At 46.5% G+C, this 17747-nt stretch overlaps 1 long non-coding RNA gene across 1 annotated transcript; it reads left to right on the plus strand.

Annotated features, from left to right (window-relative positions):
* Positions 1 to 1315: 1315 nt before the first annotated feature.
* Positions 1316 to 11024, plus strand: LOC144164093 (uncharacterized). The gene is made up of 3 exons (XR_013321048.1): positions 1316 to 1520; positions 2134 to 2220; positions 9879 to 11024. It is a non-coding gene; the product is annotated as an uncharacterized LOC144164093 (long non-coding RNA).
* The last annotated feature ends 6723 nt before the right edge of the window (positions 11025 to 17747 follow it).

Consider the following 17747-nt stretch of genomic DNA (forward strand, 5'->3'; position numbering starts at 1 on the left):
AGTGTGTATTTCGTGCGGCGTTGTTGGACTTAGAAAAGCAGTATTTTTATTCGCCAGAGTTAAATAATCAGAAACAGACTTGTTGTGTGAGCTATTTATAAGATTTATAAAGTACGTGTTAAAGGCTTCAGCAAGTTCTAAGCCTGAAAGGACTGTGTTATTATTTACGATTTCTTTTACGTCATTTACGGAGTTATTGCGGTTCAGAACGGTGTTTAACTTGCACACTAAACTTTTTTACACCCTTTTGGCCAAAAAGGGCGTAAAATAATTGAAAAAAGGGTGTTGGGAGGCCCTTACGCCCTTTTTCTTGAATCTCAACACCCTTTTTTGTAGCTATCCACCCTTTTTGCGTGAAAAAAAGGGTGTTGACCAACCTCAACGCCCCTTTTTTTTAAGGGTGTTGAAAGGGTAGGGAAAAGGTGTTCAGATCATCATTGATTGAGGTCATGCATGCAATATAATTTCAAAAAGACATCCCATTGTACCATCCACCCAACCTCGTCAAAAATGTTCAAAAGCAAAAAAAAAAAAAAAAGCTGCCAAATTCAATAAAAAGCAGCGGCAGCACCGACGTTGAAACAGGAAAAATATCAGCCCTTGCTTATTACGACATCGACAGAATAACACTCCCCCTCCCACTTTTTGTTTCCTACAGCCTTGCACGGAGCACAGCACAGCCTTGAACTGTGACATCTGTATCATCATTCCGTCGTTCCCTGTTCCTCTCCTGCCCCACCAGCACAATCATAGCCCTCTCTGACAACAGTCATTCTCGTCACTCAGTGGAGTTATAACGTACTAGCAATCACAATTTTATTCCATTCTTATTGTTAGCGACCGTAAATATTGTGTACAAATGCAATAAACAGACCACCTAGTTTCTCCTGCAGAAACAACGTTGCAGAACAAGGCAGATATCAAAAGAAAACAAAAGTTGGGGAGGTAGGGGCATGAAATCGGGCGCTAAATAAACAGACGCCAAATAATAATACGATTACTTACACTAGAACACTGCCAAATTTCATTGCGCAGTGTTATCTCACTATCTGCTGCTTTTTTTAACGTTCAAATCGAGCGCCATAAGCTTCAGTTCGCGTTTTGTGTTTGTAAACTTTAAATATCTAAGCTTCTTTATTATAATACACACAGTAAATAATAAACCTAAAGATTATGTTATATTCAGTAAAAGAGGTAATTATTTATTGTTGTCGTTTTAATTTGTTTACGCAACTCCCTGCCAGCGGCCGACATCTTGAGTACGGCGCGCGGCGGCGTGGCCGGATTCCGGAACAGATACCCCGTGACCCGTCTTTCATGGATTGTTTATGGTGTGCGACCGTGCGGTTAAACAAGCGCAGTTATTATGATTAATTGGGCACCTCGTCGTCTTCGGTTGTGTCTGTCGTGTTCGACTTCGCGATGAAGTATTTGAGAACAACTTTGCCACCTGAAGACGGCTAATTTCGCTTGGCGCTTGCCTCTGAACGTCGCTCGCTCTTCTGCGTCGGCTCCTCTCGGTAAGCTGTCGTCACATTTGCCGCCTTTCTTGTCACTGGATGTCGTTTGTAGCTGTCATCGCCGCTTTAAGGATTCGTTAACAGGAGCACGCGTGTGTGAATTGTTTAACTGAACTGGCGAGGTTGAACCTAGAGGGCTCGTCTCTAGAAAGGCGATGTGCGAAAGATTGTGGTGCTTGCATTGAGCGCTAAACGCACTGGCGCTCAGTAACGCCGTGGCGCTCAGTAACTCAGTAACGTTTCCCATTCCGCAGCACTATATTGAACAGCTTCAGAGTTCACCACTGCGAACCACGTCTTACGCGTAGTTTATCAGAACACGGGCGGCTACTCCTCTAAACTTTGCTGCGCATCGTTTTCGGCTTCGTTGATCACCGTAGTCGTTTGTGCCGTGTTGGGAATTGCGAGGGAGAATCGTTTGCGAGCGAATGTGCGCGCCTCGCAAGCTTCGTTGCGTTTGCGGCGAGCCACCTCACCATGTGTACGGTGCGGCGGTACGCGGGCAGTGATTTTGGTTGAATGTTGTGTTGCCCGAGACGTAACATTCGTGCACCTAATCACCTAATCATTTCCATTCTTGCATGTGTGGTAATCATGTGTCATCCCGTTTTAGACCTCTGGACGGTCTGAGCGCATCACGTCCCTCCATTCAACCGGACAAGAGCCACAAGCATTGTCAACAGTGTTTGGCTGCCAGAACGTAAGTTTTCAAACACAGTTTTGGTAGCACAGTGGGCTATCATACTTGAATAAGGTTCGATTACTTGAATGTACAAGTTCTCTCCCCCGTAACAATTATTGGTGTTTCATGCATAACCTAACATGTAGGCGCTCAATGGCAACCTTTATTGTTAATTTCGGAAAACTCAAAAGTTTCACCCAAAATCATAATGTGGGCGTAGCAGTTAATCACCATGTATACGAACTTCCTGGTGTTCCCCTGCTACACTGGGGTCTAAATGTCATTTGGACCAAATGCCATTTGGCTCAAATGCCAAGTTGTGCTGCTACACTAGGTTTTTAAATGCCATTTGGCTCAAATGACATTTGAGCCAAATGAGCACCGAGAGAGACATTTAAGCTTTCAAATGCCATTTCCAGCACTCTCGGACGCAGCGTCTTCGATCGGCAATAAAAAATATAATACTTCCGTACGTAAAACAAACAAAATATTGTTGTTTGTGAAACTTTGTTCACTGCTTATATACTTAAAATACAAAATCAACATATTTAATTTTCATACTCTCAAAACCAGTGGGTCAGTTGCAAAAAACAAACAAAAACAACGCAAGACAGCCATATTTAGAGTCAAAACTGGTGTCTCTTCTAATTTGAAATCATTTTACTGCCTCGGACTGCTCCTAAGTTTGATTGTTGTATTAGTGTACGAAAACGGAACGGGGCAACAACAGCGCCACTACAGCACAGCGAACAGTTGTGAAAGCTTTCAAATGCCATCGAAATTGTAGTGTAGCACGGCGGATTCTGAATGGCATTTAAAGCAACCCATTTGCGTCAAATGACATTTAGTTCAAATGACATTTGGACCCCAGTGTAGCAGGGGTATACGGTGAAGCCATATTTCTTAGGTGGTGACACAAAAATGTTATTACCTTTGTAGTTTAGTCTTCGATAAAGCCTTACCAGTTCTGTTTTCAGCTATTTTTTGGATGTTTATCATGTGAATTGACAGTCCTTGCAGTCCACTTTTTCAAATAGTTATGTAACAGCCTGTACCATTTAAACAGGCCTGATTGGGGTTCTGAAGGCTGCGATTTACGCACGCTAGTGCTGTACCGCCAATAAAGAAACATCCTTCCACAAAGAAAAAGATTTGAAAATGTAAAGTATCAGCAGCATTATTCTTAACTGGAACATGCTAATTGCTAGGCCTGGGGCTTTTCCTGAAAGCACTGTGGATGTTATGAGAGAGGAAAAACCACTCAAACACATCTGCCAAGGCCGTTGCTGCTCCAAGATGCGTGCAAGCATTGAGTCTTCTGAGCAATACATTACACCCTTTTTTTTAAACAACCGACGTGCATGCTGAACGTACTCCTGATTGGGCGTTTGCCAGGCGCGTAGCAAGGAATTTTTTTTCGGGGGGGGGAACCGTGGTCGACCAAAAGATGGGACGGGGAAATATGTAGGCAAGGCATCTTGCGCGTTGCTTTGCAAACGAAGCTTGAAATAACTGACTTTAACATGCGATTTGTGTATGCTCAACGCTAACTGTAAAGCCCACCTTAAAGGAGCCATGAAGAGAAAATGCAAGTTGGTTTTATTCGAAAGATTTCGTGTTTTATAGTGCCCCCAGCGCTTGTCTGGATACAAATAGTGCTTTATTCACTGAGAAACTAAACAATTTAGGTTAAAATTTTGATTTTCCCGCTCAATCGTGCGTTTTCGTGGTCCCAAATGACATCACAGGAACCGACCGCTCTGCAGCCTAGAGTACCTTCATTCACGCATCCGCCGTACAGGGCAGAGACACGTATACGCTGGCGCCGCCATTTTCGGTTGCTCGCTCGCCGCCGAAGCAAGCCATTGTGTCAAAACCGCGCTAAAATTATCGCCGCAACGCGGTTTACTGAAGAAGTTTGAATCATATTGTCTGTTTCGCGTTGCTAGGTCTCGTGGGAAACGAAAAGAATAACGCGTTGAGCCCGTTGGCCCAATTGCGGCGGCACGGGACCGTTCAAAGGTTGTCTCCACCCTGTACAGCGGTGTTGGTTTGTTCCCGCGTTTTTTTACGTTCTGTAACCTAGATGGCGCCACCATACCGTGGCAAGCGTTTGGTTTGTTTTTGCCCGCATTTAAATCTGGCTTGTTTTTGTTCTGGGAGAAAATATTCGTTCCCTGAACCAGTGCTCGCTCGACAAATGGGGTCACGTAAGACACCGTTGTTGCTTGCGTCAATCGGCCAGTGTCGTCTGAGACAACCCCAAGCCCCGCAGTGCTGTGCAGCTAAACCAAGCATGCTGTGCGCAGTACGAACAGCAGAACGCATCAGTACTTCTATGTTTACATGTGCTTTCGTAACTTCCACTGTTTGTCCCATCATTCTTATTGCTTTGTAAAGAATGTGCCCTAAATTTAAGCGCAAATCGCTCATTCGTCTAGTTTGTAAGCTCTACCTAATTGGCGTCTGCTTCTGCCAGCCTCCACCAATCGCAGAGCTTAGCTCATGTGACATCATAGGTTCTGTTGCGGGAAATGAGCTGGTGGGTCGCATGACCATTCCCGTTTTTCCTAATTATGTAGCTTATTTGAGCGAAGTTTACGTTAAAAGTGGTGTCAGTATGATTCTAACGAGACAATCTTTTGAATGAACCAAACTTGTGTTTTCTCTTCATGGCTCCTTTAAGGAGCTTAGATGGTGATGATAATTATGATCACCTAAATTCCCGTTCGCTGGTCTATGGGCAGACCACGGGCGAATCATTCGTCCGCAGAGCAGGTGGTTAGGCGGACCCACGCTCGTGAGCGTGATCATGAGTGCGCTCGTGAGTGGCGCGCGGTCCCCGAAGTTCGTCGGGAGGAAGTGGAGGCCAACACTGAATGTTTGCTATCAAGATTCTCGTGTTTTAGATTTTCCTTTAGAAAAGGGACTATTAAGTTTTCTTGTCAGCTATGAAGTACAGTCGAGCACGATTTGAAGGTTATCGCACCAGCATCGTGCGGCCAAGCGTGCCACCAGCCCACGGTTTCGTTTTGGAACCATGAAAATCGAGATTTCGCACTCTTCGCTCCCTTGTTGGCTGTTCCATGATACAACAATGGCCCGCACGACTGACTTGCCACCCTTCGGGTTTCAAGCTGTACATTCGTTGTTATCAAGCACAGACTTGGACTTGGTTGCCCTTTATTACGCCGACGATAACAAAACTTGCATGGAATATTTGCTAAAGCTGGTGTTCTTTCTGCTTCGTTTGAAAGAGTAGCTTTCCCGCGACAACCATCGAATCGCAGTGGACTGTACATGTGGCGCATTCGTATATTATGGCGGTGAAGCTAGCAAACGTGCGTCTTCGTCCTTAAGTACCGTATAAACCGGAATATAGGTCGAGTTTTTTTCCAAAAAAATCCGCACAAAAGTCACCCCTCGTCTTATATAGCGGTCATTGGCAGAATGTAAATCCTTGTTTGGCAACAATTTGCAAGTGTAGTCCGTCGCCAATCGCCATTCGTGTCGGACTGCTCTCTCGCTCTATCAGGCCTTTGTTTGATTTCGCTTTTATCTAGTTTTTCGTCTTTTACTCGTCTATTACGCGTGCGTGCGTACATTTCTGTCTGTCTCTGTTCTGAGATGAGTGGCTGCAGTCGACGCCAGTTCACCGCGGCGTTTAAGCTGACGGCGATTGAGTCACCGAGCAGAATGGGAATATGGCGGCGTAACGCCAGTTAGGCGTTTCAGAGAAAAGTGTGCGGTACTGGCGGAGCCAGAAAGCTAAGTTGTGCGCGTGCAACCCCCGAAACCGATCGTTCTGTGGACGTCAAGCGGTGCACCCCGAGTTGGAGAACAAAGTGGCGGACTTCGTCCGGGAACTTCGCTCACGATCGCTCCGGAGGCCATGCGCGGACCGGCTCCGCGAACTGTACAATGAGTGGATAGCCGGCGACAACAAAAGACCTATACGGGCCGGTTGCGACCGTGTCAAGCTGGGTGTCCTTCTCTGGGCAGTTGCTGTCCGACGACATGGTTACACGACCGTTCAGGAAGTGCTCCATCAGCAACGCGCCTGATGGCATGGAAGATGACAGTGCGAAGCAGTCATCCTCGGACGACTCTGAGAGCTCGGACGAGTGACTTCGGCAGGCATAGTGAGTGGCAGTGACAGACGGGCGTCGAAAATAAATATAGACATTGTGAGTGCGCTTCTGTGCCAAATTATTTTTTTGTCAACTTTTCCCACCTCAAGGTAGGGGGTCGACCTATAATCCGGTTTATACGGTAATCGCCTTTTGTTATTTTTTGTGCTAGTAACGTGAGTAGTAAACTTGCGCTAAGCAGAACACCTTATTGCACTGCTGTTGAATGTTGAGCTTGTTGCACGTTTCTTAAATTTCATTATATTTCTATCTGTTAAATCGAAACAGACATGACTTCAGTAAAATTCCGGTTAAGCAAATACAGAATGCTGATTCTAACCAAGAGGGAGGTCAAGGAAACAGTGGAATAGTGCCAAAAAAACAAAGCTCCGCAATAAGGAGAATTGTGTAGTTTTGTTGATGTGGAGGAAATACAACATGGGCAGAGCAATGCTTTTTATGCAGCAGAAATTATGGATCTGCAATAGTCAATGAAATGCGATGTCGGTAGAAAAATAAACATATCAAGGATTGATAGCTGACTGAACAAAATACAGCGACATGCTCTGTCATGTGATTATACTTTGTACCAGTGTAAAGACAAGGAATGACACGCTCCCGACCACATGTAAGCCTATATGAGGCTTTTCCTGCTGTTCTGCCATTCCCCGGCCGTGCTGTTCCGCCATTGAAACAGTAGGGCTGTTTTGATCGGCTCGCGGCAGGTTCCCGGTGCTTGTCGGTGTATCCGGCGCGAAATGCAGCCGGGCTGTATACACCATTTTCCTTGCTAGAGATGGGCGCCGCCATTTGCTTTTTCTGACCGGACGCTAGCGCCGTCTATGAAGCGACCGCCGAAACTTCCGCGCTGGGCTGTTAAGTGCTCCGTTCTTTTCGTGCGTCTGCTCGGTACCCGTGCATTACCAAGTGAGCCGTAGTGGTTTGGCGTCAAGTTAGCGGTTGCAGTGCTTGTGTGTGTGTGTTCTGTTTTGTTTTCATCATATGCGGGCGGATTTTAGGTCCTAATTTGCTGCCAGAGCGGGAATTCATCCCGGGCTGTTGCGAGCAGCAGTAGCAGTGTGGTGGTGGTGCCGGTGGTGCTCCGCAGTTCCGCGATGCAAACGTACCGGTATGGCACCGACTGACATAGAAATCGATATCGGGGAGTAAATACGTGTTTTCAATGCCACCGTGCTTGTTATGTTCACCGATTAGTCATGTTTACGGAAGCGCGGACGTCGAATTCGGAGCGCGCACAGCATATGTGGGTCACGGTGATCCGTGCTCGCGATGGACTTTCGACGAGGCGATTGCTACGCTGTTGACATTGCAATGCAATATAATCTTTCTTAACTAGACTTATGACGGTTACTGACGAAACGAAATCATACCTGGGCGGAAAAATAACACGACAGCACAACCAGTCAAATTACTATTCCAAGGTTGAACAAAAGGGTTGACGTTCGGGTACAGTGGCTAGAATAGTTCGGGCGAGTTAATTCTGGTTGATCATGATCGTGATTATGATTGACCTAACTCTGCGCAGCGCATGTGGCCTGTCGCTCGGAGCCCACCTTTGTGAAATCGCTGCTTGCACCGCGAATGCTTTACGCGACCAGCAGTAACTGTTTTGTAATTGTAATTCTTTAGATTCCGTGGCAACGCAAAAAGATTAGAAGCTTTTCCTTTGACCGCGTTGTGAACAGGTTGAGCTATTTTCCAAATGCAGCGTTCACGCGTATCTCGAACTGCGTTTCCACATTTGGCTGCCTGCTTATCTTGCTATCGACCAGCAGTGTGCGATGGAGAAAGTTATCCTTTCATATCGTTTGGCAGTGTAATGCGTTGGCCTAAAAAAAAAGTAAACAAAACGCCGTGATTTTAAAGGTTAGATTAGATGAATCTGATGAAAAGGGTATTGTTTAATGCCAATCGGCTGTAATGACCAAACAATATATGGTATTTTAAATTGACTACAAGGAACCCGAAGTTATTGTAATGTTGTATTGTATCGGCGCTTGGGAAAGATCCCCAGGTGGTCAAAATTAACCCGGAGCCCTCCACTACGGCGCGTCTCATCACCCAGAAGCGTCGGGGCGTTAAATAACATAATGAATCAATTAATAAATCAACCAATCAATCAATGCTGTATGGTAAAGGATAAAGTTGCTTCTAACATTTCAGGGGGTTCCGTTCCCTGTCGCAGCTTTGCGTGTGATAAATGGATTTTGCTCCGTCTGCTTGCCGTCCAAGTGCACGCAACAAACCCTGGAGTTGGTCGTCGGTACAAAGTCGTTGCGATTTATCAGCGGCATCCACCAATATCTCAACTCGGTGTGTGTTGGGAAGCGATGCAGCAAAAACACGCCGCAACCGCACTGCATTTTCTCCAGGCAGTGTCGTGCACATGCGTGCTGTCAGCGACTGTTTCTCGCTTTCTCTGGTTGTTCAATAACCCACCACTGCGCAGTGCTGACCAAGTGACGTTTGCGCCTTGAACGGCATCGCAGCATTGGCTAAAACAGTTGAAAGTTCCGCAAAAACTAAGCACGCGGTACGAAATACCCCCTGTATACGCAGCGGAGCATACCGCGCCGAGCGATGTTAACAGCCCAGCGCGCACAGGCAACACTGATCGGCCGCCCAGAGAACTGGTTTGAGAGTATTTTCCTCCTTTCCCGGCTGCTTATGGAAAATGGTGTATATATTGACAGGTACAGCATCTGGAGCGGGCGCAGGGATCAGACGTTGACATAGCCCTTGTTTTCAGCTTTATGTGAGCAAGAATGTCCTTAAAACTGCAGGTGACTTCAGGCGGTTTTGGCGGTTTTTCAGGCTGCCTAAACCGCACCCCAGCCTTGGCATAAAACATTATGAAGGGGGGGGGGGGGGAGCACCTGGACCCCCCCCCCCCCCCCCCCCCGGCTACGCCCTTGGCGTGTGCTTATTCTTTCTTGCATCCACCACATTCAAGTCGCCACGTTGAATTGGGAATGCTGGAATCCAGCATATGCTGGCAAGATACGAGAGCTTGAACACAACCCACTTGCCCGCAATGAGTTTTCAAAGATCTCCACCACCTGAAGGTACTGAAGTGAGATGTAAGCATTGCCTGAAAACCATTCCAGATAAGGGTACGAAATCATAGTTATGGGCCTTTCTCGCCCATTTACGTGTTTTGAACAAAAAAAGTGCCATTTAAAGGTAACACGTCGTTCCCTGCCGATTTCTGATGCCTGATTAAGTTTGTGGGCATAAATTTAGCAGCTTTCTCACATGTCTAACGTGTATGCGGGCTTGTTAGGAGGAGTGAAGTAGGTAAAAATTGAAAGGTTTGATTTTAGTTGTGTATAGATTACCTACATTGTTTTCATTCCTAGAAAAGAAAAATTGAGGTAACCCTGCCAATTGTTCTGCATTGCTGCATTTTATTATGCTTGTATGATTCGTAGAACCTGCAGGAGTTCAGCTGCTTGTTAAAGGAAAAATGAACAACGGTACAAAAAAAAAAGAGCATCTACTAAATAAAAATCTTCACAATCGCAGGATGCCAACGGTCCACCTACCAACTTGCGTCCTGCATTGTTTCTGCTGGCTGGAGCGGCGCATGGAGCATTTTTCAGCTTCTCGAAGTTTGTGATCAAGCGCTGCCCCAAGTGAAGGATGCCGCAGACGGATCTTCTGTTTTAATGCCACAATTTCATGTGCTGAGCACTTACTCGTAAGGCATTTTAAATATTCATCATCCCAGAGGGTATGTTACCTTCGTCTTGGGTGGAATGTGGCTGCAATCAGGTTATTTGTGACGGAAACAAGTGAACCACGTGGTGAGAGTCATTGAGGCCTTGTTGATTGCGCATGCTTCTGAAATAACGTTTTCATTCAGCTGAATACTTTCTAAATATTACAATTTGTGAACAAAATATGATAAAAGTCATGATTAGTTGTACTACAGTGCAGGAAAGAAATGCCAGCACATGTTTTAAGAGCCTCTTATATTTCAGGTCATTGGCTGGTGAGCAGTAAAACAGAACTCAAAATTGTTTAAAGTGAAATCAAATATTTGTTGTCACCAGTGCATGACCCGTAGTAAAAGCTATCTGGTCTCCCAATTTCAAATGAGACAGGAAATGCCAAAAAAATAAGGAAATAAACAAGACAGCTTGCTACAATAAACCAATTAAAAGAATTGCTCAATGTCTATGAAGTGGTGATTCAGGCGGGTTAGTTCGGTGTTGATGAAATACAAGCAGGCACTCGCCTGGTCAAAAACAAATAAACAAATAAAGATGTTTTGGGGCCCCTACTGGTCCCTTGATCACAATGAAAGGGGGGTGAAAGGTCCCGATTATTTATAGGTTCGGTGGCGCAGAGTGCGCATGTGTATCTCGGGGAGATTACCCCGCGACCGGTTAATCGTGTTTTTAGTTGGTTGAATATGCACTGATTCTAAAAGTAGTCGTGTCGACAGGCGCTTCTCTGATGCGATTATGCTTGCAGAATCCCAATCGATGACGTGGTCAGTAGCCAGGTGATGATCCGCCAAGGCATTTCAGCTTACATTGCCCTTTTTGACATCATTCTGGTGCTATTGAATTCTTCCTTTAAAAATTTCCAGTGAACTATGTAGGATGCATCGCTATCCTTGCATGGAATTTTGTAGGCAACTCCGGGGAATCTTGATTTTTCTAAAGGGTCCTTCATGCGTACCAGCTTCTGCTTAAGCCTGTTCGTTGGCATGTGTGCAGTTTTAACGCCATATGTGCCAAACACCCTTGCAAGAGCTTCACTGATGCCTTGCGTGTAGGGGACGGCAGCGCGTTTTTGCCTGTCTTCTTCAGGAACCCTTTCGGAGGAGGCAACTGAAGCCCGCAATCGTTGCGTCCTCACAAGCTTTGAAGGGTAGCCGTTACTGCGAAGGTCCTTCCTTACCACGGCTAGCTCTTGCTTGCGCAGACCAGGCTCAGAGCAGATTCGTGATGCGCGTGAGAAGAGTGCAGCGGCGACGGAGCGTTTTTGGCCTATAGGATGAGCAGAGTCGAACCCCAGGTATCTACCCGTGTGGGTCGGCTTTCGATACACACTGGTTGTAAATCCTTTGGCCGACCGTCTCACAAGTACGTCAAGGAAGGCGATCTGTCCATTATTTTCCTGTTCCATGGTGAACTGGATGCTTGGAACACAAGAGTTTAGATGCTCAATTAAAGGCATTACGTCTCGGCGGTGGATCACACAAAAACAGTCGTCGACGTAGCAGACAAAGATCTTGGGGCCGCCGTCTTGTACGAGCATAGCGCAGAATTTTCTAGAGCCTCTAAGGCAATATTCGCACAGACTGCTGAAATGGAAGCTCCCATCGCTGTTCCAAACCGCTGCTTGTAACATTATACGTTGAAAACAAAACGTGTTCTGCAGGCCAAATTCCAGGCAAAATTACGCGGTCCGGAGTTGCAAGGATCTACTCGAGAACGATGCATCTCTGCCTTCACGTTCGCCAATTGAGACGCAAGACTTGTATTGTCTCCTGGAATTTGGCCTGCAGAACACATATATTTTGTTTTCAACGGACCAGCGGTTTCGAACAGGGATGGGAGCTTCCGTTTCAGTAGTCTGTGCGAATATTGCCCTAGAGGCTCTAGAAAATTCTGCGCTATACGCGTAAAAGGCGGCCCAAGATGTTTGTCTGCTACGTAGACGACTGTTTTTGTGTGATCCACCACCGAGACGTAATGCCTTTATTTGAGCATCTAAACTCTTGTGTTCCAAGCATCCAGTTCACCATGGAACAGGAAAATAATGGACAGATCGCCTTCCTCGACGTACTTGTGAGATGGTCGGCCCAAGGATTTACAACCAGTGTGTATCGAAAGCCGACCCACACGGGTAGATACCTGGGGTTCGACTCTGCGCATCCTATAGGCCAAAAACGCTCCGTCGCCGCTGCACTCTTCTCACGCGCATCACGAATCTGCTCTGAGCCTGGTCGGCGCAAGCAAGAGCTAGCCGTGGTAAGGAAGGACCTTCGCAGCAATGGCTACCCTTCAAAGCTTGTGAGGACGCAACAATTGCGGGCTTCAGTTGCCTCCCCCGAAAGGGTTCCTGAAAAATACAGGCAAAACCGCGCTGCCGTCCTCTACACGCAAGGCATCAGTGAAGCTCTTGCAAGGGTGTTTGGCACATATGGCGTTAAAATTGCACACGTGCCAACGAACAGGCTTAATCAGAAGCTGGTACGCGTGAAGGACCCTTTAGAAAAATCAAGATTCCCCGGTGTTGCCTACAAAATTCCATGCAAGGATTGCGACGCATCCTACATAGGTGAAATCGAGAGCATGATGGAATCCCGTCTGGCCGGGAGGGTACATTAGGAACGAAAAAGAGACGCCGACCAGTCCAAACAAAACGTACTGACGTTTGGGCTTCCAGCACCGAAGCCTTGTTCACAATAAATGCATCACCAGAAGTGGGTCGTTTAAGTGGGCTTCTATAATCGCTGCAAAGAGCGTGAGTAGATCGGGTTTAGATTTCCGTCGTTACGATTGACTGTGTTAGATGTGGTCTGAATGATTAGTTATTCCAGATGTAGCCGTGATGGTCACTTTTTCTGTAGCGACGATTCTTGCATTGTCCCAATCAATCTTGTGGTCATTCACGACGGCGTGTTTGGCTAAAGCATTGTTGTGGACGCTTTTATTCTTTACTTCACGTGCGTGCTGCTGCAGATGATTCTTATAATTTCCTGATTTCCCGATATACACGCCACTGCAGTCTGCACAAAAGATAAATTGTAGATGTCGAGTTCACAAGCCTGATGACTAGCCAGAGCGCACAGCTTCCCCTGCTGTGTGCTCCGACTATTCATTACGCTTGTAGGACTCAACGTCTGCGATGCTTCCTGATGAGGGGCTACACAATTGGGAGCGCCCACTGCACACTCCCAGTATTCTTGGCTTGCGCAGAAGTCCCCATGCACAGTCGCGCTCGTACGCATGGCGGTAAGCTTTAACCACTTCTGCATTGGCAAGGCTCCTCGTCATTGTTTCATAGCCGACTGATCCACGGTGTTTGCTGAAGGTATAACAAAGAGTGACTGCAGGCACCTGTCATCCCCTTTGATTCCAAAACGGATGCAACTGCAGTTAGTGACTGGTAGCGCTGTATCCCAAGTTAAAACGTCTGTTACAAGTGAGCTTATCGACCAAAACTGAAGGACAACTTACCCTTTATAACCAGCTATCTTCACCCGATGTCTGTTGTAAAAGAGGTCAATTTGACGGAAAAGATAGGGCAGCCATCCATGTGGGTGAATAGTGTCTCTTATACGGGATTGTCTCTTACATCCATGCCTCTTATAACAAGGTTCAACTGTGTATGCATTTTGTGCGTATACTACCAGAGCAAAACTGCTTTAAATATCAAATGCCTAATTGTAAAATTTCTTAACCTACAAAAAACAAATGTTGTCACCAGTGGGTTGTACGAATTGTACGAATTTTGACCTGTCTTTTTATTTTACGAATCGTGCCTGAAATTATACGAATTTTTGAAAAAATGGAACCATCTCTTTAACCGACACTGTGGTACCTGCGCCGCCACTGTTATCACCATCTGCGAAGCTGCGATTTCTGTCGTCTTCTCGGGGTGGGCTACGCATCCATATCCAGAACTCACTGCTACCTCGGCAAGCCTGCTTCTAGCATGTTGTTCACGGGCTGATTACGAATTCCGTGTTCATGGCGCTCTTTGTATTACTGCTGCGTCCTGCGCAGTAAGACCCGTGGTACGACCACGGTAGTTGCTTTGCTGTGCAATGGCGGGCTCGAAGCCGCGAAAGCACTACCAAGTGTTCTCAAAATCGTACATATCCGAATTTGCTGCCCTTCCCAATGGAGTTGCTGCTCATTGCTCTTCAACACTGACGGTTTTTACGTATGGTTCGGAAAATGTGAGAACGCGTGTCAGAAAACGTGAATCCTTTTAGACTTAAAAATTAGTGTGCTGCCCACCACTTCCCCCAGTCCGCAGATATTCCGAATTTCCGTGTCACCAGGTTGGCAGGTATGCACTGTGCAAAGCAGTTCCTCGAAACATAGGTTGGCCACACATGCATCGCAGAAAATATTTGTTTTCTGCTCCACTCTCTTTTGTTTGTAGCGCAATTCGCAGTTTCGATACTTTTGCATTTTCTAAGGCTCTTGTTGAACAGGGGTATCAGGTGCTGGACCAGTTTGGCTCACTGTCGCTTTCGGGGCTGAAATCCGATGATGGAAAGTTGCCCTTCTAGTCAGTGCTGCTAATGTCATCCAAAAAGTCGCATTCAGAATCATCACAATCACTAAAAATGCGGCATTTTTGCGGTGCCGTTGTGCGCGATGTTAACAGCGTCTCGATATCATCTGAGCACCCGTAACGTGACACCGACACGGGTTAAAAAAATTGCGGCGCGCAGAAAAAAAAAAAACGAAACGAAGAGTATGTAAGTGTCTTTACTACACCGTAGATGGCGCCAGCTCTGAAAGTGCACTCGGAAAGCACCAAATTCGAATGGGAAAAACGTTGAAATTTGAACTTTAAAAGTGTCTATAGTATACTGTCAATTTGAATAGGCGTGGGGAGGAAGGGGTTAGGAAACGTGTGCGCGTATGAGAAAGAATGGGCTGGTGCATTAATCCTTAATAATAAGAGTGAGAAGTTCACCATTGGGAAGGGTTTCAGACAAAGGGACATCATCGCTCCGAAATTATTTAAAGCTTGTCTAGAGGGGTGTTTAGGAGGCTTGATGCAGCTAAGAGTAAATGGAGAGTATTTGAGCCTCTCTATATTTGCGGATGGCATAGTGCTGCGTTGACTCAACACTGTGACTGGGGGGTTTCGTGTTTGGGACATTGATGGAGGAGGAAAGTTCGGTGAAATGCTCTGCGCTACCCACTGCAGGTCCTCTCCTAATTATTAGGAGAGCGCCTGCAAAGGATGCTTGAGGAATGCTACCCACAAAGCTCAGTCAAAGGGTTGAATTTAGATAAATGCAAACACAGTGAAAGTCAGCGAAGTAGAAAGCCTGCCGTTTAGTTTGGTTATTGAAATACGGACTGAAAGGTCAGTGAATACAGCTGCCCGGGGCAAAATGTGGGTGCTGATCCCAACCATGAGTGAATTTGGTGTAGAATGCGGTGGGGTGTGTTTGGCAAGAAATGTCGAGTGATCGCCAGGAGGTTGTCTTTGTCACTAAAAAGATTGGCATGCAGCCAATGTGTACTCCCAATGAGGGCTTATGGGAAAATACTCCGGGGACTTGCTAAGAACTGTGCGGTGGAAAGAATGATGATACAAGTAACATTTGGGGAATAGGAAAAGAGCGCTTCAGATGTCAGAGAAAACTCGGGTGCAAGACGTCCTATTTTCAGTTATTAAGAGAAAATGGGTTGGGCATGTAATGAGGAAGAGTGGCAAATTATGGGCCACCAGGGTATCAGAGTGGCTTCTGAAAAACGGGACCAAAAGCAGGGAAGACTGTTAACTCAATGGAGGGATGAATGGAGAAGGTTTGGGGCAAAGGATGAACTTGGATGGTGAAGGGTAGGAGCAGTTAAAGTAGTATGTGGGAGAGGCCTTTGTCCCGCAGTGGGCACTAGAGTGAACTAGAATACTTGGGTAGTGGAAAAAGCGGCGGCTGCTCCCCACGGCGCCCTTGAAGCCAAACGTGTTAACCGCCGCGCGTGGCGCTGGTGTGCCCCGCCCGAGGAGATGCCGAGGCGGCGCGCGTTGATCCACGTGCCGCTATGCTGCTGTTCGGTGATTCACGCTGTGTTTTGACGTTTTTTAACCGCTGCACATGGTCTTTTTTGTGTGTCATTACAAGAGGAGCCTTGCAGGCACTGCACTGATCCTTAAGTGTTCTTGATTCTGTCTTTTATTGGTAATACGGACAGGGTTTTATGCGTGTGACGGTCTCTAATTGCAGAAGGGCCATGGCTCATGCAGTTTGAAAGGATTGTGCAGTATTGTGGGGTGGGACTGCACTCATAATAAATATATGTGATTGCTAGAAATATTTTATATTTGCGATTTGTTTTACCCTGCTTTTATTTGTTGAGTTCCTAACTGAATTCATAATTATCTTACGTCTGCAAGACGTGGGCAGTACATTTCATGAACTTGTGCATTTCTAAAGCGGTAATTATTTTATGTAATGGGTAACCAGTGTTCCAATGAACTGTGCACTTTCAAAATGATCGCGCGATAAAGTGTGCCATGTGGTGCTTTTCTTAGAAGTTGCGAATGTTGATGCTTTTCGCTGACTTGAGTGAAGTTTTTAAAACGTATCGTGTGTGTTGCGTGAATTAGTGCACTTCAAGGGCCCGGGCCAGGTAGCACGCATTTTCTCGGGCCCGGTCCAGGCTCGGGCTTCAACAAAAAAAAAAAAAATCCCCCCACCTCCCCGAAGGGGATCGTGCGGAAATGCGAATGCATTGGGTGCACCGATGAGTGCGCTGCGAGTAATTATTATTAATGGCGTACTTAATGAAGAGAGACGAGAGTGTGAACGTAACCATTTATTCATTCATCAGCACCTGTTTGTGTTATCGTTGTACCTGACGGCCACAATCACCGCCTTGTGGTCGCTGAAGTTCACGGTCAAAGGGTCTTTGAGAAGCATACGCACGGCACAGTTTCGCGTAAAGACCAGATCAATGCAACTCCCGTGAATGGTAGTGGGGCACTTGTCGGAGCCGGCATCGCGCAACACGCCCGCCCCGCGCGCGAGCTCTCTCCGCTGAGCTCCGCGATGCGAGCGCCCTCACACGCCCGAGCGCGCTCCTCCTCTCCACTCACTCTCCGTTACTCCACCCGAGCTCCGCGATGCGAGCGCCCTCACACGCCGAGCGCGCTCCTCCTCTCCCCTTGCCCTCCGCTACTCCCGCCCGAGCTACTATGCGCTCCGGTTGCTAGGCGCGCCACAGCTGTTGCTAGGCGCACGCCAGCCAACGCACGACAACCCCCGACTAAGAAATGCATTCGCATTTAAAATATTTTGGGACATGCTTGCCCGAGCGCATGCATGCAGTGTCTTCGTGATGGTTGATGCCAAAAAGTTTCCGCATTGATCATTTAGCTTAAATGAAAAACAAAAAAAATCAAAGTGCGAGGTCACTGCGGCGCCGTTAAAAATATCTTTCGCTGATGCTACACTGAAAAAAATATTTTCTATGCCAGGATATATATATATATATATATATATATATATATATATATATATATATATATATATATATATGTGTGTGTGTGTGTGGGTGGGTGTTGTACAAAGCTCGGTCCAAGTTTAAGAAAATTAAATGCGATATATCTGTATATACACTCGCTCTAGGTTGAAAAGGCCGATTTTTTTCGGGCTCATACTCTGTCGGACGCGGGCTG

This window comes from Haemaphysalis longicornis, unplaced genomic scaffold (assembly GCF_048455015.1).
Source record: "Haemaphysalis longicornis isolate Haplotype H1 unplaced genomic scaffold, Haemaphysalis longicornis Haplotype H1 scaffold_1, whole genome shotgun sequence".
Classification (NCBI taxonomy): Eukaryota; Metazoa; Arthropoda; class Arachnida; order Ixodida; family Ixodidae; genus Haemaphysalis; species Haemaphysalis longicornis.